The sequence below is a fragment of the Parasteatoda tepidariorum genome, chromosome 6, assembly GCF_982258835.1.
Source record: "Parasteatoda tepidariorum strain Cologne lab strain chromosome 6, Ptep-v5.0, whole genome shotgun sequence".
Classification (NCBI taxonomy): Eukaryota; Metazoa; Arthropoda; class Arachnida; order Araneae; family Theridiidae; genus Parasteatoda; species Parasteatoda tepidariorum.
The window spans coordinates 15,832,988-15,856,021 of record NC_141760.1 but is presented as its reverse complement, the minus strand read 5'-3'; the positions used below and the strand labels follow the sequence as shown (position 1 = coordinate 15,856,021).

The 23,034-nt window shown below is 28.9% G+C and overlaps 1 protein-coding gene across 11 annotated transcripts in view; it reads right to left on the bottom strand.

Annotated features, from left to right (window-relative positions):
* Window positions 1-23,034, bottom strand: part of LOC107450753 (membrane-associated guanylate kinase, WW and PDZ domain-containing protein 1) — a 115,599-nt gene that overhangs the window by 72,095 nt on the left and 20,470 nt on the right. For 3 of the 11 annotated variants that reach the window (XM_043053004.3, XM_071178969.2, XM_071178973.2), the window contains exon 1: window positions 2,307-2,482. The exons of 4 other annotated variants lie outside the window; for them this stretch is intronic. The gene's annotated coding sequence lies outside the window, so the exon portion shown is untranslated. Of the gene's footprint in view, window positions 1-2,306; window positions 2,483-2,684; window positions 2,851-23,034 lie in introns of those variants that run through there. 4 more of the 11 variants (XM_071178967.2, XM_043053002.3, XM_071178971.2 and 1 more) reach the window with 4 other exon arrangements.

Below are 23,034 nucleotides of genomic sequence, written 5' to 3'. Positions count from 1 at the left end.
AAAATTTTTACAGTTCAATCAATATGCATTTCTTAAAAAAATCAATATAAGAGCATGATACTATATTTTTCTAATAAAAGGATGTATATAAACTGTTACCATTAATATTGAAAATGTAGATTTTGAACAAAATCAATCATAAGACTAGAAGAAAAATGTTTTGAATTTTAGGCATCCATTTTGTGCTGATCCAGAAAGCAAATATGTCAAAAACCATAACCTCCCCCCCCCCCTACCAAACAAAAACATGAAAAAACTCCATGTATATGGTTTTTAAAAGAAGAAAGTTACATACTCCAGTTAAATTGTGATGTTTGTAATCTTAAAGACAAATAGAAATTTCTATTCCCTATCTTTCAACTGAATAAAAATGGTACAATTAGATATAATTCATTTATATGCTACCATAAATTATTGAAATCAAAAGAATGCCAACAATCACATAGTCGCTTAGGCGAATATCCAAATTATTTATTACATCCGTTTTGATATTAATTTATTTGTTGACATTATTATATTTATTCGATATTTTAGTATTTGCTGAGGATAGATTAGACGAAACATCAGTGTCCGGAGTGGAGTACCGGTGAAATGTATGCTGGGCAGTGGCTCTTGGCTTTAAAAAAAACACTGATGTAGGGCATTCCATGGAAATGTATACCAAGCAGTGGCATTTAACAAGACTTAGTATATATATAGTCCAAATTGCAACAACAAACAGTGCAAATTATGCATGCTATTTTTTTTTCCATTCAAAATATATTTGCAAAAATATCAAACTTTACACAGATATTCATTCAAATTATATATTTAAAATCTATTCATTTAAAAATTCATTCATTTATTACAATTCATATTTATAAAATTTCAAATAATCATTGGTATTACATATTAAGAAAATATTCAAAACAGTCATTTAAATTATATATTTAGTGATTATTCATTTCAAACATTCATTCAAATTATATATTCATTTCAAACTTCATTCACCAGTATATATTAAATTTGGTTAAATAATTAGGGGAAAAAAACTTTTATTTATAGTAAATAAATATTCAATATTTACAGCCTTCTCCAGATTTTAACAAATTTAATTATAAATTTCCAAGCATGTATAAATATTTAAAAATTTTAATTTTAATAATGTTGATATGCATCCTTGTTTCATTATGTTTTTTTTCCATTTTGGTTATTAAAATTTTTTAAGTTTTACAATATTACAGTTAAATTAAATATTTAAGTAGATAATTTTTTTTTTATCAAGTATTAATATAACTTTAAAATTATCTTCAATATAATTAATCACTACAGCATTAATAATTTTCAGGAATTAACCTTAATTAACTACACAGATGTTTAATAAATTATATTTAGTGAGTAAAACGAATAATAAAATCATTAACAGATATATCTATTTATAATTCATTACTTATACATTATATAAATAAAATTTTATACATTATTAACTAATATTGCAAGAAGGACACATATTACTTTTAACTAAAGTTTTTATGGAAATGTAAATAAATTCAGATATATCTAAATTTAGATAAACAGAACATTTCTAGATTTAAGGATTCTAGATTCTATACCTAAATGTTAAAGAAAGTGTGCTGTTTTTAATTAAAATCAGAATACAAGAAGCATGTTACAAATTTATCAAATTCCATTAATATTACTCAGTTCTAGGAATATTTTCCTTATTAAAACCAAGAGACATAGTATAAAAGTGATTCTCAAAACAAATTCCAGAATATCACTCTTATAATGCAATATTAAGCTTCAGATAACAATTGTTATGAATAAAAAACTTCAAAAAAATTAATCATTAAAAATTATACAAGTCATTATAAATGATTACCATACTCATATTCCAACTTTTTCTCAATGCATTTTTCTAAATTTTTGGGCTATATACTTTTAACATTTTAATTTAACAGTACATACTATTTCTTGTGTCTTAAATAAAATAATAAAATACTCGTCAGATAATTGAATAAAACTATCCATAATTTAAAAATAAAATAATGTCAATGTAAAATAATAAACAAAATAATAAATGTCACAAGTAATTGTGTTAACATAATTATAAAAATATAACTTATAATTACCTGAACTGCTCATAATTTAGAAAACTAATAAATGTTAAATGCAATGTAGATAATTATACATTTTCAATTAATTACTTCAAACAATCACAACTTAAAAAACTTAGTAAAACTGTATAACACATAATATATTTTAAACTAAACTTGACATTCAATTAGCAACTTCAATAACTTATTTAAACTTAAAGAAAAATTTACCTTAACAAAAATAAAATCGGATGCGGACGCTACAATATTCGAAAACAAATATATCACATTACATTTTTTTACGATCATGCCATTACAACTACATAAAGAAGTAATAAAACGATCCTGTTATGAGGCGTTTCCAACTGCAACAAAAAATTTACCACAAAACTTCACAACTTTTAGTCGATGCATAAAATATCTTTGTTAATATAAAGGCAAAAGTTCAATGATAAGAGTTTTATCTAAAAAAAATTTTTCATCATTTTGAGAACGCGGTGTCAAGTGTCCCATTCAAATAGAGGGAACAAAAGCACCCTATTGAAAGGATGATTTTACTCTTTCTTAATATTTATAAAATTGTAACATATAAATAAGGTGTTAACTTACGATACAGTGATTATACAGAATAAAGTAGATTAATACTGTAAATCCAACAAAAAGTGACAAGTTTTGATCAAGTATTATAAAATTCTATCCCCACATGATCACGAATCTAAACATTAGATGCATACGATAACAGGGTTGCAAGAAGTTGATGAGAAGTTTCTAAAACAAACACTATTGGAGATTCTATGCCAAACCCGTTCCTTGGCGACACTTTTTTAAGAATATTTTCCTCTCTGTATTTGTTACGATTTTTATTTTTTATTATTTAATAAGATTATTCAAAATTTTAAGTGAATTATCTAAATTTATCAACAACAAAAAAAAAGAAGGAAGGAAAATGGAAGAAAAGTTATAAGATAAGAATTTGTGTAAAAAATAAAAAAAAGTTTTATCTGAACAAAAAACACACAAAGTAACAAATCAAAATAAACTAAAAGGTTGAATAAAACTGCAAAAAATTTTCAAATAAACTTCTGTTAAATTCCCGACTACTATTTATCAATTTGCATTTTTTTTTCTTTTTTTTTCTATATTAATTTTAATATCTTATTATATTTTTACTTTTCTGTTACTAATATTAACTCTGATATTATTTTTCCGATTTTCATTTAAAAACTAAAAATATCATTTTTTAATTAAATTTGTTTATTTGGGCTTCTATAAAAAAAAAAAAAAAAAAAAGAACCTATAACCAAATCACAGAAACAGTTTTTTTCGTCTAACAATATTGCTAAATTCTTTAAATAATTAATATTGTGACAAAAAACTGCACTATTTAATGGCCAGAACATTTATTGCACAGCATTTCCTTTTAAAAATATCAAAAGAAATGATGATTATAAAAATTGTACATGAATAATTTTAAAGACTGGAATGAAATTCTAAAAGTTCAATAAAAGTTTCTAAATGCGAAATCTTGCCAAATCTAGCAACACCTTCCTTATGTTTTGTTTTCTTTCTTCCTCAGACGCTTCCAACAGAGGGCAGCACTTAATGCAAGACATATGTCTGTCTGGAACTCTGATCAATGGTTTGAAAACATCCATAGAATTAATGTCAACAAAGATACTTAAATAAAAAAAAGTAGCCAGCAGGTTCTTAACGTTTTTTGATTTCAAGACGAGGGGCAGGGGGAAAAAGAAACAAAAATTTTCTAATTTATTCTACTCAGTCAATAAATTATAAATATATAGTAGGAAACTTTTCTATACCTCCATTATATCATTTTCAAAGTTGGAGACATTTTTTTAAAGTTTAAACAAACTACTTTCCATGGTATTTAATTTTTCCACTCCAATTCTTATTTATTTTATTAATAATAATTTTAAAATTTTTATTGATGCAGTTAAGATATTCTAGATAAATTTAAAACTGAACACGTTTTCAAATTAATTTTTTCACCTTCCTTCCTGTTTACTCGTTTTTTTTTTTTTTTTTTTCTGTGTAAGAAATTTTTTTTTATACGAAACTTTATGATACAAAATAAAACTTTTAACTCATTTTGTATAAAATTTATGTTCAGAAAATAGAATTCCATTATTCGTATTTTTTCACATTTTTTAAAGTAATTTTTTTTTAATTCATGACAAATATTTACAGTTATTTATTTCTAAGCACATAATTTCTGAGGGTCCCATGATGTCCAGAAAAAAAAAATTCTTGCATTCAGCTATTGAAAATTATTGAACAGATTTATAGGACAGATGATACAATATGTTGGGCGCTGGCTGGATATCAAACATCACTATACCAATAGGTTCTTTTTGTTATAAAGCAAGTGTTCCCATTTATCTTTAAACAAAAATCCTAAATCAGATGGAAAAGAATCAGAATCTCGAATCACGTATTTACTTCGAAATTAACATCTTTTGTTCTTATTCAATATTCTTCATAACATAAAAGGCGACAAAAATTTTGATTGTTGAAATGGGAGGAATAAGTTAAATTAATGCTTAATTAGAATGATAATCTAGAAATTTAAATTGCATGGATTATAAGATGTAATTTAAAATGGGATTTATAAACAAATCTATATTATCATTTTCTAGTACATGTGAAACAATTAATACCCATGTCACAATTTTTTTCCCAGTAATCATTCATATATTACATATAAAATATTACTGAATAAAAAATCATAAATATATTAGGGAAATAATTTTTTTTTCTTCCGTTGCATGAGGTTTTTGAACGAAACTTGGATATTATCACGCCGCTGATTATATAACTGCAATCGCTTTCTCACTCTAAGCTGAAATTTTTTTTTACTTAATATTTTGTCTAAATGCAGTTAAAAACGCTATAAATAACAGAGGGTCAAGTAAATGTTGCGACAAACTTCTAGGGGAATCGGGCACATCATCAGGATTAAAATTACATTGGAACTTGATAGGAATCCATGCCTGAGAAATGTCGTCATAGTCCGCTAGGAGCGCTTTCATATTGACTTGTTCAGATGCACACGAAGAAATAGTTCTTAATAGGGAAGGGATCCTAGCCGCGTACGACGACATTTCCGGGCATAGGTTTTTATGCAATTTTAATCTTGATGATGTACCCTAACTCCCCTAGAAGTTTGTCGCAACATTTACGCGACCTACTGTTAACGTTTTCTGCAATCTCCTGTCCTGTATAATGTTTTTAAACCTGTACATAAAATGTACTCAAAATGTCATTAAAAAAATTCTGCAGTTTTGGGACAAGAAATCCCTACACTCGAATTAGGCAATATCTAGCATTAGTATAAAAAAAATTTGCTCCCCAGAAAATTATGACGACACCAAGTGCAAGAATTGCCAAGAAAAAGAACTTCCAAAAACTTAACAAATTCTTACAATGGTATTAACTACGATATTCGTCGGGTACAAATTAATTCATAAAATATTAAACTCAAAAATTTTTTTAGCAAAACATACCGGAAAATTTTCCTTGCTTCAGAGTTGAATTTGAATGTAAAAAAGACACATATGATACTTGCTGCCATTAAATAAATTTAAAAGAAAAGTATTCAGTGTCGAAAAAATAATTCGTCTGAACTTTTTTCTTTTTAACCCCTTAACTTGTGCGCTGGAGTTAATTCGAGCGCGCTAAACAGGCCAAACTGTGCACACTCGAGGTAATTCGAGCGGGGCTGATATAATTTTTCACACTCGAATATAATCGAGAATTGAAAATAACAATTTGTTTATTAATATAAGGTGTGTTTTTTTACACTTAAAAAAAAAAGAATTTTTTGGCCGGTTTTTTTCAAAAAATCTGTGCGTTTAGGGGTTAAACCGTCCCTAAATAGGAACGGAGGGCACTATAGGGATATCTAGTCGAAACTTAGAATAATAATAAAAATTAATCATTCAATTTTTTATTTATCCTTTCGACTTTAGCCTGAAAGATTTTTCTTTTGAGTTGTTTATGTATAAAAAAAAAACTATCATATTTATTTATTTTATTATTCTTAAATATGGGGCCGTTCAAAAAGTACGTACACAAAAATGGAGAAATTTTAAACCCCTCCCCCCCCTTCGTACATTACCGTACATAAGGTCTTACTCCCCCCCCCTTAGAGTACGTACATTTTATTAGTCTACCCCCCTTTTTCATAAAAATTAAAATAATTATGTTTTAAATAAAATTAAATATTTACTTAGGGAGGGTGTAGGATAAAGTCAAATTTAAATATGGTGTATGTTTATAAAGTACGTACTTTGTATAATACCTCCCCCCCTCCCCCATCGTACAAAACCGTACATAATAGCAAATCCCCTCCACCCCCTTCGGGATGTACGTACTTTTTGAACGGCCCCTATATTAAAAAATAATAACAGAAATAAACCAGCCTTTTTTCTAACTCTGAAATGAAATCTTTTTATAAATATGATTTAAAAAAAAAGTTTATGGAACTGATAGATGAGTATATTGTGATACAAGATTTATATTTATCAAGGCCTCGAAAATATCGAATGGGCACAATCAGTGCTGACTAAAATAACAATTACGGTCTGCGGGGGAGTGAAAAACAGATAAACAGACATTAGCTATCTTTTAATAATCGTGTTACACAACACAACAAGACGAATTAGAATTTAAATATTTTTGAACAAATTAAAGTTGAAAAAAGTTTTATTCCTAACACTAATATAATGCAAAAATTGAGACATTAGAGCTCACGATTTTTTATATATAAGGGGAGAACACAGTTTAATTTTGATTCATAATGTTCATGACAAATCTAATCCTATCTGTTAATAATGTGTGCCATGAGGAAATTAAAAAAATATTTTTTTTCGAAAATCTCCAACCCCCCAGAATAAAAAATTCAAAATAACGCTTTTGTTTTTAAGGCTAAATAAAAATAAAAAAATTTTTCTTTGCATATTTTAAAAATAAAGAATTTTATATTTTCGTTGTTGAACCGCAGACCCAATTTTTGTGTTTACGACTACTCCTGTTCAACTCTGCAGCCTTGTAATTTTGAACCCAATCCAGAAGACAAGGGAACTCCTGGATAAAGTATTGAGAGAAATTTGCCTTTGTGGAGGACTTTTTAATGGAACTAACCCTCATTTGCGCTACACGGAGAGGAAAACCTCTCACGATCAGCCTAACGGCAAGGGGACTCGAACCCATGGTCTGTCAACCACTGAGGATACTTTACGTCAGCACCGTGGTCGGTGCGCACCGGGTGTGGAATTCGTATCGACCAGCCATAGTTGGGATTCGAACTCAGTTCACCTCATTGGAAGGCGAACGCTCGGTTCCCTGAATCACCATGAAAACGATTTTGCCGCATAAATACACTTCAATTGGTAAAACGTATTTTTTTTTATAAGCCAAATAGTTTCTTCTCTAATGTTAGCTTAAGTGTATTATTTCTCGAAAGTTATTAAATTGATTACTTCTAATTGAATTAACTTCGTAAGGGACTGGAAGGAGAACGAAGCGCTTCCCAAAGCCCGCATGCTCTGAGTTTCTTCGTACTATGAAATATGAGAGTGAGGAAATATGAGAATACCGAACTGAGATCATCTTGAGCCGCTAGAGTCCGAAAGGCTCATTTCATATGTGATATCGTGGTGAGCCGTGAAGGGAGAATAGTGCGATCACATAAATTTGATCCCGGTCTTGAAAGGGTTTAAAATAAAAAAAACACTATTGAAATTAATACTAATTACCTCGAAAACTGCTCATTAATAGTTTGAAAGTAATCATCAGTAGCTCATTAATAGTAACTGAAAAGTAGCTTTTTTCTATAATTTTGCTCTTTTAAAAATTATTCTTGCACTTTTGTAACAACATTAGTAAAACGTTGATTATCCTTTGGAGCAATTATTTAATTTTGTTCAAAATGGAATTGTAATTAGAAATTAAATCTTTAACGCAACAGATAAAATTATTTATGAGCATAATTAATTAAAACTAATAATTCTACTTTAGCAATAGAAATTCAATTTGAGATCCAGTTAAATTGCGTCAAATACATATATGTCTACTTTATATCGGAGATAAAGGTAAATTTTCTATTCAATATCATGCCTTTAAAATATTGGAAAAGAGATAGGACGGTTTTGTGAAAAATAACTGTTTTTGATACTTTTGAATCAATCAAAACAATTTTGAAGAATTTAATCAGAAATCACCACATTATTAATTCATGGTCTAAAATCAGGCCACAAAAATATGGACAACATTTTATAATCCAGCCCCCACAAAAACTGAAATAAAACCATTACAGTTAACTTCCTCCAACAACTAAAAAATAAAATTTCATTTTAGAAAACTCATTTTGCAACAGTTGCTCGGTGATAAATTGAGAGAGAAAAATTTAATTTATTTTCCATTTTCCAGAGAAGAAAAAAAAATTTCAAATAAGTTTCTCTCCTTCCCAAAATTCATTCTGTAACCTAACAGAAATGAAAAAAATGCAGGAAATGTACAGGAGCCGCTCACTTTCAGAATTGTATTTTGTTCATGAATTTTTTTTTCACGCACCGTTTAATTCGAAATGCTTTCTTTCAAACGAAATATTTGGGTCAGAAATTCAACTCATCAAAATAGATCTTCTCACTTGAAGGAAATAATATTTTTATACAATAATTGAATTTGGAATGATCCGGAAAATAATTAAAATTATAGAAGGAAATAATAACTATAACAAGGAAATAGTATTTAACCCTTTCAGTCCCAAATATTTATTTTTCAATAAAAAAATCTGAAATTTGTAAAACAGACTCATTTTGCATTCAAAAGAACAAAACACACAGAATTTTTTTCTTTTTTAAATTTCTTTAATAAAATTTTAAATGATTCCAAATGGCATCATTGGGAATAAAGTAGTGAAGGACGAAAATCACTAGAAAAGTTTTTGAATATATATTATGCATTATTTAAAGATTTATAACTATATAAATGGGGTATTTTTTAATAACTAAATAAATTATAACTATTCTGCAAGAAATATTTGGCACTATTATATTTATTACACATTGAAAAAAATTGAACCAATTTTCATCATTATTGATATGGTTAGATGAGAACCTTATTATTTCTCAGTATTACTTATTTATTTTACATGAAATGTTTTGAAACAGTTCTTAGTATTGTTAAGACAGGTATGCATTGGGGTGCATCCAGAGCCGGATTATACCTTTCGTAGGCCCTAGGCATAGCTGTTCTTGGGCCCTCCCCTCCTTCCCCCACTCCTCCCCTCTTTTCAAAATATATGCTAAAATTTTCTTGCATATTTTTTTTTTACATTTTTATTAATATGGATTTTAATTTACAAATTTGTTTATCGAACTTTATCTGCAATACCGACATACTGCCGATATTGCAGCTGATATCGATAATACCATTATGATTAGTTCGATTGATAACTATGTAAGCACTTCACGTCAACAATACAACAACAAAACAGCAAAGAAAACAGTGAAATTGATAGTGAGATTAATTACAAGAAGTATTTATACTACAAATAGCTTCATAGTTCTTATGATACTACTATGATAACTAAGTGAAGGAAATTAACATTGTCAAAAGTTAATCTTTTGAAATTATTGATAAATAAATTTGCAAGGTAGGTTAAATGTTTACTAATAGAAAAAAAATTATTTTTGTCAACAAATTTTTTTCTTCCAAGTTTTTCGTAGGCCCCTGAATTTCGTAGGCCCTAGGATTAACTTTAGATTCCATTGATATATCACCTAGAACATTATCACTAGTTTCTTCATCTGAATCCAAGTCTTCTATTTCGATGTCAGACAAGTCTCCATTCATAAGCAAATGAACCGCTTTATCAATAGATAAAGCCTCTGCTTTTTGCTTTGGCATCAGGAAAAATAATGACAAAAAGAAATAAGTCTTTTTTATCCCAAAATCTTAGTAAAACTTGAAAAAGTAATAAGAAAAAGCAAAGAAAAACGATATAAATTCAAAATAAACAACGCATTAGAGAATGATATAGAGTTGTACTCAACTCCCACTGATTCCATTTGGAATCATAACTTTTCAATAAATAAAAGCAATAAATTTTCAAAATGAAAATTGTTAAAAATTGTTGAAATACTATTTATGAACATTTAAATAAATAAAAATGAAATATTTAAAAATATTCTTTAATTTAAAATGCCTCAAAAAGATATTTTATTTCAATAACTTTTATGGATTTGAACAAAACTGAAACAAGTATCATTTCAATCACAAACACATGTAGTGCCGTCATCTATTGGTGAAAAATAAAAATATATTTCGTTAGAGGAATGTTTGTAGATTAAAATACCGCCTATTTCAAATCAAATGGAGTTTTAGGTAAACAGATAAAAAATCTTAAATGTAATGATTCCAATTGGAATCACTGGGACTGAAAGGGTTAATATGGTTTGTAGTTAGTAGTGAAAAATAACAATGCTTTAATTCTGTATTGTTCAGAGAGCTAAATTAATTATGATATCAAAATTTTCGTCTTACTTTGCAACGATTTTATAAAAACGCATGTTATTACAAACAATAGAACATTGACTTTTCTGTTCAGAAAAATAGTTTATTACAATAATTTATAACAATACAAATAAGTATCAAAATTGCTTGACAAATTCGACACTAATGAATTTTTGGAAGATTATTATATCTGAATTTAATAACCAGAATCTTTTCAGGATTAATTTGGGCACAAATTATTTTATTGTAAAAACAAAGCCTTCACAAATCAGAGATATTGCACAGCTATCAGGGGTCTGTCTAGGTTTTTCTGAGAGGTACCTATTTTGTGAAAATTTAGACATAATTTGTGAAAAATTAAAAATTATACTAAAAAATCAACACAAAAATATGGATTTATCGTTTCTTAAGGGATACAAAAATAAAAATTTAAGAGAAAGTATTTTGTGAAACTACCGTTTTTCCTAAAATTGAATTTGTGAAATTACCGTTTTTCCTAAAGTTGAATTTGTGAAGGTACCGCTAAACGGTAGTAAATTCGGCCTGGACAGACCCCTGGCTATTTAGTAAGATTAAAGACACCGAAACCTACTATAGAGGAAGCAAAAGGTGACCTTAGTCACCGCTCTCAATGCATAAATATTTAAAATTCTTGTCGACAATAGCAAGATATATGAACATGAAGTCGCCACTGATTAATAATTATAGCAGAAAAAATAAAAATAAAAAAAATAAAAATAAATTTTTTTCACACATCAGCGTTGAGAAGACTGGGATTAAATACATCAAAACCAGTTTACTTGCGGAAAGAAATTCGATGGTGTTTCTAATCATCGTTTTTTGTCTCATTTGACTCTGTCTGAATTATACAAGCCTCGAAGTTTTTAGTCTCAGTGTCCTCAATAGTGATCCGTGAAATTTAATTTTAATTTTTTGGATTTAACGCTTTTGATTTTTTACTTGCTTAAATATGATTGCTCAAAATTTATAAATTACTGTGAATATAAAAATATCCTCAATAGCGATTTTGATTATAGGAAAATTCTAATCAATTTTTGTCTTTTTAATAATTATCTTTACTATGAAAAAAAAAATTTCAGATTGATAAAGGTGAAATTGCATGAAACACACACACACATATATATATATGAATGACACTTTTTAAATACCACTCATAATTAGAAATTTCTTAATTTCTGGACTTGGGAACTCTGAAGCTAGGTCCTTTATAACTTGTCTTCAAACTTAAATTTGTTAGGATGTGAATGTCTTTTACCTTTTTATGAATACCACAAGGATCTAATTATTTATCACTCTTAGATAACTTCTTTTTACACTATTATGAAAAAAATTTATCTTCAATTTTTAAAATTATACAACTTTTTTTAAAATAATATTTACCACGAGGAATTAATCTTGCTTCGTAATCATAACGATAATATTAATTTTAATTTTTTGGATTTGAGTATTAAAAAAGAAGAGAATATCTGCATTGTTGATTTATATGACAAAACATATTATTTTAAATTTAATATAAACAGACTAATTACATGGAATTTTAATGTTTCTAAAAACATTTATTTTATTTACATACCATTTTTATTCAAATGAATAGAATGAAAACAAATTTCTTATTTATCGAAAAAACAAATGGACGAACTCTTCAAAATTTAAAAAAAACTATGGATATCCAACTAATGTAATTAAATGCTCTATTAAATCATTGAGTGAATTGTATGTTATAATTTAAAATGTCTTTGTTAACTAAATTTAAATTTTTTCCATGTGCAGATCCAATTCGGGCAAATCCGTTGCTAACTTTCTAATATCTAATTAAGATTTTTTAAATTTTTTATTAAGTGTTAGTAAGTTTTCTAAAAATAACGAACATAAAAAACTTTAAAATTCAGCCTTATTGATTATAAACTTTTAATTATCCAGTATAATATTATTACCTTGCGAACATCCAAATTTGGGCTAACAAAGACTGCTTTTGTACTTCAGTTCAGTAACAATGAGATGTAAGTTGATTTCATTATCTTCCATTTACACTTCTATTTTCAAATTTTATAATCTGGAAAACTTGCTACAAAAACATTTTAAATTCGCAAATCGTTTTATACGTTAGAGTTTTATTCTGTATTTTCTTTATTTTAATTTTGCATTTTTTGTTTTATTTCACATTTTTTGCTTTAAAAATCATATTTTCGTTTAGTTTCTTGGTGCTCCTCAGACTATTACATTGATGTATATTTTGTTTTGGCGATACTAATACAATATTAGAAAGCACTATTTTCGGATACAATTGTGTGAGCTAATCACAAGATTATATCTTTTCCTCATTTTGTTTTTCTTTAATATTTTTTAAAAAAATTTTAGAATAATTTTTCTTTTCCCTTAAAAAAAAACTTACATATTTTTCCATGTTTTCTCTATATTTTGCAGTCATTTTATGAGATCTATGTACTTGCAGCTTATGAGCAGTAGATAACACTCTTATTTTTCTTAATTGTCTTCCTTCGTTAATCCCTCTTGTTTATCCTTTTTGTCTTTATAGCGTTATTACATATCAGGGGTCTGTCCAGACTTTTTGTGAAAGGTCCGTTTTTCGCGAAATTGTGAAAAAATTACCCACATTCTTTCAACCAGGGTCCGCTTTTATGAATTTGTGCAAATAGGGTCCGGTTATTGCAAAGAACTTTTTCAAGGAGTTTTTAAATTGTAAAAAAGATACAATATTATGCTCGGCACTGTAAAATTATAATAAAAAAATTTAATTTTCAAAAATAAACAGCAATTGGTGCTTCTAAATTAGAGATGCCACATACAAATATTTGGTAGTTAGCCTATACTGCTGAACGCAGAATATTCATTTCGGACGAATAATGGAAGAATCTTCTGCCGAAGACAAAACTTAATTCGTTTACATCCATCTTCCTTGTTTTCTGCCCTGGGAAGGGTTTATTCGATTAAAAAAACAATAATGAAGATAAACAAATTTGTGAAGGGTCCGATTAAAAGAAAAATCATTTTTGAAGGGTCCGTTTTTATGAAAAGATATTTTGTGAAAAGTCCGTTAACAGATCCAAATTTCTTTTAAACAGACCCCTGAATATTGTACTCATATATTTTGTGAGCTTACTCTACAATTCAGCATATGATAGTTATCAGAACTTACATAGTATAAAAATGAGACATATTAAATTATATTATATACAGGGGTCTGTCCAGACATTTTGTGAAAGGTCCGTTTTTCGTGAAATTGTGAAAAAATTACTCACATTCTTTCAACCAGGGTCCGCTTTTATGAATTTGTGCAAACAGGGTCCGTTATTGCAAAAAAAAATTTTTCAATGAGTTTTTAAATTGTATAGACATACAAGATTATGCTCAACACTGTAAAATTGTAATTAAAAAAAATTAAATTTTAAAAAATAAACAACAATTGCTCCTTCTAAATTAGAGATGCAACATGCAAATATTTGGTATTTAGCCTATACTGCTGAACGCAAAATATTAATTTCGGACGAATAATGGAAGAATCGTCTGCCGAAGACAAAACTCAATTCGTTTACATCCATCTTTCTTGTTTTCTGCTCTGGAAAGGGTTTATTCGATTAACAAAATAATAATGAAGATAAACAAATTTGTGAAGGGTCCGATTAAAAGAAAAATCATTTTGTGATGGGTCCGTTTTTAAGTTAAAATATTTTGTGAAGGGTCCGTTTTTAAGTTAAAATATTTTGTGAAGGGTCCGTTTTTATGAAAAGATATTTTGTGAAGGGTCCGTTAACGGACCCAAATTTCTTCTAAACAGACCCCTGATTATATATAAATTATATTATTATATTATATATAAATATAATATATTATTTATAATATAATATATTACAAAGAATTATATTATACATAATTTATATTATTTTTCGAGAACAGCGTTTGTGTATATCTGCAAACAACTCATTAAGAGATGTTTAAATTAAGTAAAAGTAGGTAAAATGATAGTTTTTTTATGGAAGGAAGCATGCATCTTTTTAGGAAAGCGTTAAAGCTTGAAAAATATTATCAACACAAACATTCTGAAATGGATGGAGTTCTTATCTGCGTTCTTTTCATGTTAATTAGGTACACAAAAGAAAGAAGCTGTTAAAAAGGTGTGTGTATTCAACGGGCGTTCTCCGTGACCTTTCTTAACGATAAGAAAGCTTCCGCGGCTTTTGTTTCTTGTAGAACATCCGATAATAGGAAGGAAGGTAACAGTTATGAAAAAATATTTATTCACATAAATATTGAATGCTACCCCTTCATAAAAATAATAATATGGATGGATGAGATAGTAGTTCATTTGTATATATGATTATTTATTTTTGAGGTGCCAGTTAAATCTGGCATTCTCTTAAAATGCAGATTTGAAATTGAAGAAAGAAATGCAATACTACAAAATTGGGGGTTGGGGAAAATTAAATAGTATCTACTGTAATTTTGTAGTAAAGCACTACAAAATAAATTGCCACCCTACGAAATTACAGAGGGAACTGAACAGAGAGAATACAATTAAACATAGAGAAAAACAGTGAAATTAAAGAGAAAAATAAGAAAGTAGATCACCCTAGAGTCAACCCTGAAATGAAAGGGGGAGGGAAAATAGCGGAATTTAAAGGAGAACACTGAAAAAATAGAGAATGGAAAAGAGAACCGGAGTAACATTATAAAATTAGAAGGTGAAAATACGGCCAGTAAAAAACAATGGATGACTTAGCAGGGGTCTGTTTAGAAGAAAAACGGAACCATCACAAAATATCTTTTCATAAAAACGGACCCTTCACAAAATAATTTTCTTTTATTCGGACCTTTTACAAATTTGTTTATCTTCATTATTGTTTTGTTAATCGAATAAACCCTTCCCAAAGGCGAAAACAAGAAAGATGGATGTAAACGAATTAAGTTTTGTCTTCGGCAGACGTTTCTTCCATTATTCTTCCGAAATGAATATTCTGCGTTCAGCAGTATAGGCTAAATACCAAATATTTGTATGTTGCATCTCTAATTTTGAAGTAGCAATTGCTGTTTAGTTTTGAAAATAAATTTTTTCTTTATTATAATTTTACAGTGCCGAGCATAATCTTATATCTATTTACAATTTAAAAACTCCTTGAAAAAGTTTTTTGCATTAACCGGACCCTATTTGCACAAATTCATAAAAGGTTGAAAGAATGTGGTTGAAACCTTGGTTGAAAGAATGTGACTTAAAGTTTATTTTATATTCACAAATTACGAGTAATTTTTTTCACAATTTTACAAAAGTCGGACCTTCACAAAATGTGTGGACAGACCCCTGCTTTTAGATTCATCTGACTAAAGAAAGCATTCAATGCAAACCTATTCACCCATTTATTTCCTTTACTCATACATCTCGAAATCATACTCTACTTTTTAGAGTCATATTTTAGAATATATTTTCTTACTTTTCAGAACATATTTCTTACTTTTTAGAACATATAACTCGCTAATTTGGATTTTTTTTTTTTTTTAGCGTCGTGGTATCGAGAGTCAACTGATTAAATTGTCTTTGTAGTTAAAAATATGAACACCAAATCTCTTTAATTTTGCCTTATTTTCCACACCATATGATATTGTCTAGTAACCATAAAGGGTCAATTGTTAACAAGGAATTGACCCTCCCCGTCTGTTTTTATTTATCATTAAAATGCTCTGTATGGAAGATTCTATAGCCATAGCTGCCAACATGGATCGGAAAAAATCCAGTAGATTATAAATATTTCATGATAATTGTCGCAAAATGTAATAAATATTTCACACATAGGGAATTTTAGGGATTTTTATTGTCATCAAAATAGAAAAACTGCAATATTTTCCAATTACGATTAACTTTAAATGAACTTGAAATGTTACGTATTACGTTTACTCTTAATTTTGAATAGTAATAAGCATTTAATACATCAAAGATTGTTAAAGATTTTTTTTAAAATTAATTTAAAAAGGGAGTTCTGAATAAAAATAAACTTAACATTTTAGAACAAAAAAAGTTTTAAACTGATTTTTATAGATGAGGCTCGTTTTATTATGTATTAGTAACACTTATTTCAATATTCTAGTAAGCAATAAATGTGCAAAAATTCTATTCGAAAAAGGATTTTTTAAGGAAACTTACTTAATTTTAGGGAATTTTTCTAAAATATAGGAAAACCAGGAGAATTTTTATGAAACCAAGAGAAACTGGCGAAATACAGTAGTCTACTTCAAAAACCAGTACAGTAGGCAGCTATGTTTAGCAGTTATCATACGGAGTTAAAAATTAACTCCTACTCAGAGGTTCTATTAATTTTGTAATGTGCGGAGTATAAAGGCACCACTAACTGAAATAGTACAATTAATTATAGACAACCCAATTTAGAATTTACGGTTACTAATGTTGAACTCCGTAGTCTTGTCATTTTGAATCCAATCCAGAAGACAAGGGAACTCCTAGATCAAGTATTGAGAAAAATTCGCGTTCGTAGAGGACTTTTTGATGGAACACGCATTTGCGTTACATGGAGTGGAAAAACCACGAAAACTTTCCAGGGTTAGCCTAACGACAAGGGGACTCTAACCCGCGATCCGTCTACTACTGAGGATATTTTACGTCAGCACTGTGGTCGGTGCAAGTCAGATGCGGAATTCGTATCGATCAGCCATGGCTGGGATTCGAACCCGGTTCACCTCATTGGAAGGCGAACGCTCAATCCCCTGAACCATCACGGCTCACTTCTATAGTACAGGGATCTACGAAAATTATCATCTATGCAAAGTGTTTAAAAAAAAAAAAAGACGAAAAATAGTGAAAGAAAAGATGGGTCAATTTTTTAAAATTGCTTTTTGTCACAAAGAAAATATCTTATAGTATTCCAGCAAACATTTAATCTCTCCGATAATGATTTTTCCCAGTAATAGTAAAATAAAAATTGAATTACAATGGGATACCTGCAAGTGGCGTAGTGCAGGGCTAAAGAGAATAGAAGGGCTGGTTCATTCCTTTGAAGTATCTCTCGCCGCGCCGATCCTCCGACGTCACTCTAGTGACGTCACTTTGGCGCAAAGCTCGCACTTTTACTTCAAGAACGGAGCGTTTGGCCTTACTAGCTCTAACTAATATTGGATCATTTCTTTTTGCGAGATATTCTAAGACATTTGTTTTTTTCTATAATGACTTTCCTCAGTTTTTGCAGTGAATTTACAAGAATTTAGAACTATTATCGAAATGCCAGTTTGCGCGATTGCAACTTGCAAAAATTCTGATACAAAAACAAAAGGAAAAAGTATAATTTTTCGCGTGTTCCCTAAAGTAAATGAACAACTATGTAAAGAATGGATTCCGAAATGACACAGTTAATATAAAACAGCAATACGTCTATTCTGTCGTAAAGAACTTTTATAAAAATTCATTATCTAAATAGAAACCGCCTCGTTACTTCATAAAGAAAGGCAGGTGAAAAGAATTAAAAAATGGATAAAGTCAAAGAAAATTAAAATTTAAGTAAAAAGTATAAATAAAATATATAGTATATAGTTGAAATTCTCCTAATTTCATAACATATTTTTGAATGTAGTTATTCTAAATATTTATGATTTTTTTTAAAAATTATATTCTCTTCAATTTAAATATCTATAAATTATATCATCGTAAATTTAAATGTCTATAAACAATTGTAAAATTTCTAATGTCATTATGAACCTAAATTATTATTTTGTTTCAGTAATTAGCGTTTAAGGTTGATGTTTCCTAATGATTAAGTATGAACAAATTGCTATTAACGACATATTTTAAAATCAGGGATTCTAAATTTAACTTAACTTATCGTTATAAAAGAATATGTAGATAAAAAAAAAGTGTCGATATATGCTTTCATTTTTCTTAATATTTAAAGTTAAAACTGAACTTTTTAAAATAAAGTATTTATCGTATCATTTTCACCAACTAGCAAAACATTTTTATAAGTTTAAAATGGTATTTTTTTTAATATAATAACCAAGAAAGTTTTTTTTGAACTATGTTTATGAACGGAAATAATGTGTTAATTACGTAAAGTTTGAAGGCTAATAACTAGAAAAAGTCTAACTTATTTTTACAAAGAGAAAGATGCAAAGTTATCATATCTTTGCTTGCGATCTCCGAGATCTGTGGACACAGTGACGTCATGAGGAGGGAAATCGTAGCTTCAGCTCTAAGAGCGGAATGAACTAGCCCTTGTATTCTCTTTAGCCCTGGGCGTAGTGTGGGTTTCTTCATACTGATGGGTTGTTGAAAGGTGGCATTTGTTTACGTTAGCAACTGTTCGTTCGATTCTATTTCGAGTAAGACAAGCCCGTCAAGTATCCATTCTCTTAATGGATACATCCTATATTTTTGCACTAAGATTCTTTCACCAAGATTTCAATTATTTCACTATAAATATATTTACAGAGACTTAACAGAAAGACACGTGAAACATAAACAAAAAAATTATGCATCGAAGTCACCAGGAACACAAAACAAAAATATATCACGGTTACAATAAAATATTTGAACAAATAAAAAATCTAAGTTTAGTAAAAGATGCAGACAACGTTAAATAAAATTTTAACTTATGTGGAGAAACTTTAAATTTAACATTTTGCTTATAAACGATCAGCTGGAGCTAACGTCATAGGTGATATGTGTGGGCATCTTCCTGAAGTGCAAGTACCCAATTGCAGCAATGCCATGTGACAAGGCTAACATAACCATCACTATGTGTGACCGACAACAGTAAATTTAACTTCATGAGTGATACTTTTTGATAGAATAATTTCTGACCAATACTGGTCGATAAAACTATCTTCTAATTTCCTCACATTTCAAAAATTTTCACACGTCTACAAGGCGGCAAGCGTCCAATGTTAAAGCCTTAAAATGATTTGAGACTTGCTGAAAGCTAACGTAAAATTGTCTTTATTCAAACATCAGAGATGGGATAATTATACTGCCTTGTATATTTAAGGGTCTATTAAAGTGTGTGCATTATGCAACCTATAACAACATAGAGCAAAATCGTATTTTATATTTTCCCTTTATTTTTGGATAATTCGTAGCAACTCAACTCCAAGCAGTATTTTATTTCTGCCAATGGTAATAATTTATCTTCTTCCTCGCCAATCGAACTATCTTCAGGAATAACATATATTTTTCTCTTAAAAGAAATTATTTTGCTTCATCAAATAACTTATTGACTATCGGTATATCATTTTGAAATACAGTATACTCTCGATATCTTAAAGTTGAAGGAACGCTAAAAAAAAATTTCGAGATAGCAAGTTAAGAACCAAATATGTTATAAAAAGTTTTTTAAAAAAATCTTCAATAGCATTTTATAACGAAGAGTCATAGAATATCAGAATAAGTACTAATAAAGATATTTGTATGATACTTGAGAATAAGTCTAAATGCAGCGATGAAAATTTTATTTTTAAAAGCAACACAAAAATAATTATGCATTAAATATACAAGAATTCGCTAACAATAAATTTACATTAATAGAGTTTACTTCAAAATGAAAAAAAAAAATAAAAACTCTACCATCGTGGCTTGTCGACATAGTTTTCGAAATGGTTCATCAATCAATTTTTCTATTCGAAAAATAACTGCTTAGCCATCACTTTCCGTGCTCTCGGACAATTTCATGAAACTTTTTAATATGTGGGCAGCAATTTTTCTAGGGACGTAGTAATTTTGAGGAGTGGCACGCGTGATTTTTTTCGAAAAAATTCATTTTATAGCTTTAAAAGTACTCAACGTAACAATGTTTTGACAAGAAACTCTTCGGCATAAGAATTCAAATTTATCTTAGGTGGATACGTAAGGCTAAGGGAAAAAGCTTACTTTTATCTATTTATTTTTGGCATAACAAGGTTTTCGAGATATCGAGAGCATACTGCAGTTTTTAAATAATTCGAGGAAAAAAGTAGCACTAATTTTTATAAAAACTAATTTAATCATATTGTCGGGTTTTCGAACTTGTGCAATACTGTGACCCGATTCTCGATAAATTTATTTAACAAAGTAGTTAAAAACAAGTGCCCATAATACAAGAATTCTTGCAGCAGTCGGTCCTAGAGTCAGCCATCTAAATGGTGAATGTTTCATAAATCTCTTATTATTTATCTTCTTTTGTAATTTGCACAAAATCTTCCCATCTTGCTAACCAGCCATAAATAAACAAATAAATAACCAGTCCTGTCATTTCGTCACTCATTCCTTTGTGTTTAACGAAGGCTAGTTGAGAAGGGACGTTAATTGCTTATATTTCAGACTGTTCAGGCTTAATTATTTTAATTTGATAGGATTGAAACAAGCTTTCAAAATAAAATCAATTGCATGTGCGGTATCGGTTGAGCTTTCAGTGGTCTCTCAGTTCCCGGTTCAACTCTGGGACATGAAAAGTCTCGCAAACTTATCCATGGACCAGTACTGGTTCGGGGGTTGGGGATTACTGCTTTAAGGAACTAACTACAAACGTACTCTCATTGAGTGAATGAACTTTAAAACCATTTTAAATGACAATTAATTAATGAGAGCTAATTATTTGCTAAATACGAACATTTAAGAGTTAAATTTTAAAGGTAATCTCTCAACTCTGAAAATACTAATGAGAAAATTTTTAATTTTTTTCTTTCTTTATTATGAAAATACAGAAGAGAAAATTTTTAATTTTTTTTAAAATCATTCGTCACTTTTTCCGAACAACACTATTTAACAAATTGTTTTTAAACTTAGTTTTTTCTTTTCATTTGTATTTAATTACTATATTTATTTAATATTTTAATATTATTTAACTTTGAAACACATTCATAATGTAAGAGAAATCTTTAATCTCATCGTTTAAAATTGTGATTAGTTGTGAAATAGCCGATACAAATAAACAGTTAATAGGCAAAAAGATTAAAAGAAACAAATGAAATAAGCTTTCAAGAAACATGGATGGGAAATCCGGAAGTGGAGCATCTCTTTGGTGGGCGAGAGCCGCAGGGCTATCTTCTACCTAATGAGAGGTCATCATACCACGCAGTTGTCCTTCTGTTTACTTCGAACAAAATATCCACGTGGATTTTTTTAACGGGCCATCCAAAGAAATTAATAAGCAGGCGATAAAGTGACACTCAGCGTTGCTCTTCATGGCCACTTACTTCAAGTGGATGTTAAAACATCACTTCTTCCCCCTTTTTAATTCTACAAGCAGACTGCTGCCCTTTAGCTATATATGAGTATATGAGGTAGAAAATTATTTTATCGAAGAATACTGAGTTGATAACACTGTAACCAGAATCAGTTTTGCTGAGTTAAGCGCTAGATAAAATTAACCACATGCAGATGCAGACTGCTGCTTTTTAGCTCCATATGAGGTTAAAAATCATCATACAGAAGAATAAATACAGTGCTAATGGCACCGTAACCGAAATCGGTTTTGCTGAGTTAAATTAAAACAATATTACGTACTTTAGAAATCTAACTACGTTAAAATCTAATCCTAATGAAATAATAAAAAAAAAAGGGAGAGGAATAATCAGTCAGGAGTCTCGCTGTAAAATCTATGTTTACTTGAATGAGGCAAATTGCTTGAGGGAACGGCGCTGGTGTTGGAATCTGGAGTTCCTTGCAGTCATTGCGTACTATGGATAAGTTAAAGAAAACAAACGATATTATAAACTAATATTGACATAAAAGAAGAATCAGAAGACAAATTTATAGAGCGCTTAGAAGGTCACTGAGCCAAGTTTAAATAGGTTTTTTTTTTCTTTTTTTTCAGAATACAAATTTAAAACATTAATTTTCTAAAAAAAAAAAATATATTTTGATTGATATTAAATTGAGAAGAAAAAACACTCTACATAGCCATAACTTTCACATAAACTATAGTTAGTAGATTTTTTTTTTTTAAAAAAAAAAAGAAAAGAAAAAGTGTAGGAAAGTGATAAATTGTTACTGCAGTTACAGAATCTTACGAGCTGCTTCTGGAAAATATTGCCCAATGGAGTTGAAAGGGATTTCGAGCACATTCTTGAAATTCCATGAAGGAATAGTGTGATAAAACTAACAAAGAAACTAGGAAAACTCATTACAAAAAAACAGCCAACAGGTTGCGCTTTGATATAGACATAAAAGCATCAACATAAATCAGAAACACAACAAATTGCACACTACTAATAAGCATAACAGACACGTTTCTTGGTTATCGAAAGATCCACGGGTGCCAATCAACACTTCTAAACTACTACCAGACCTACGATTCAATCAAGCATTACAGACGTGTCTAAACATAACTATACTCGCAGAACTGGCTGTCAGGCCGATGGATATATATAAAAAAAAGGGACGAGAACAATACTGATATTGTTAAGAATAGCA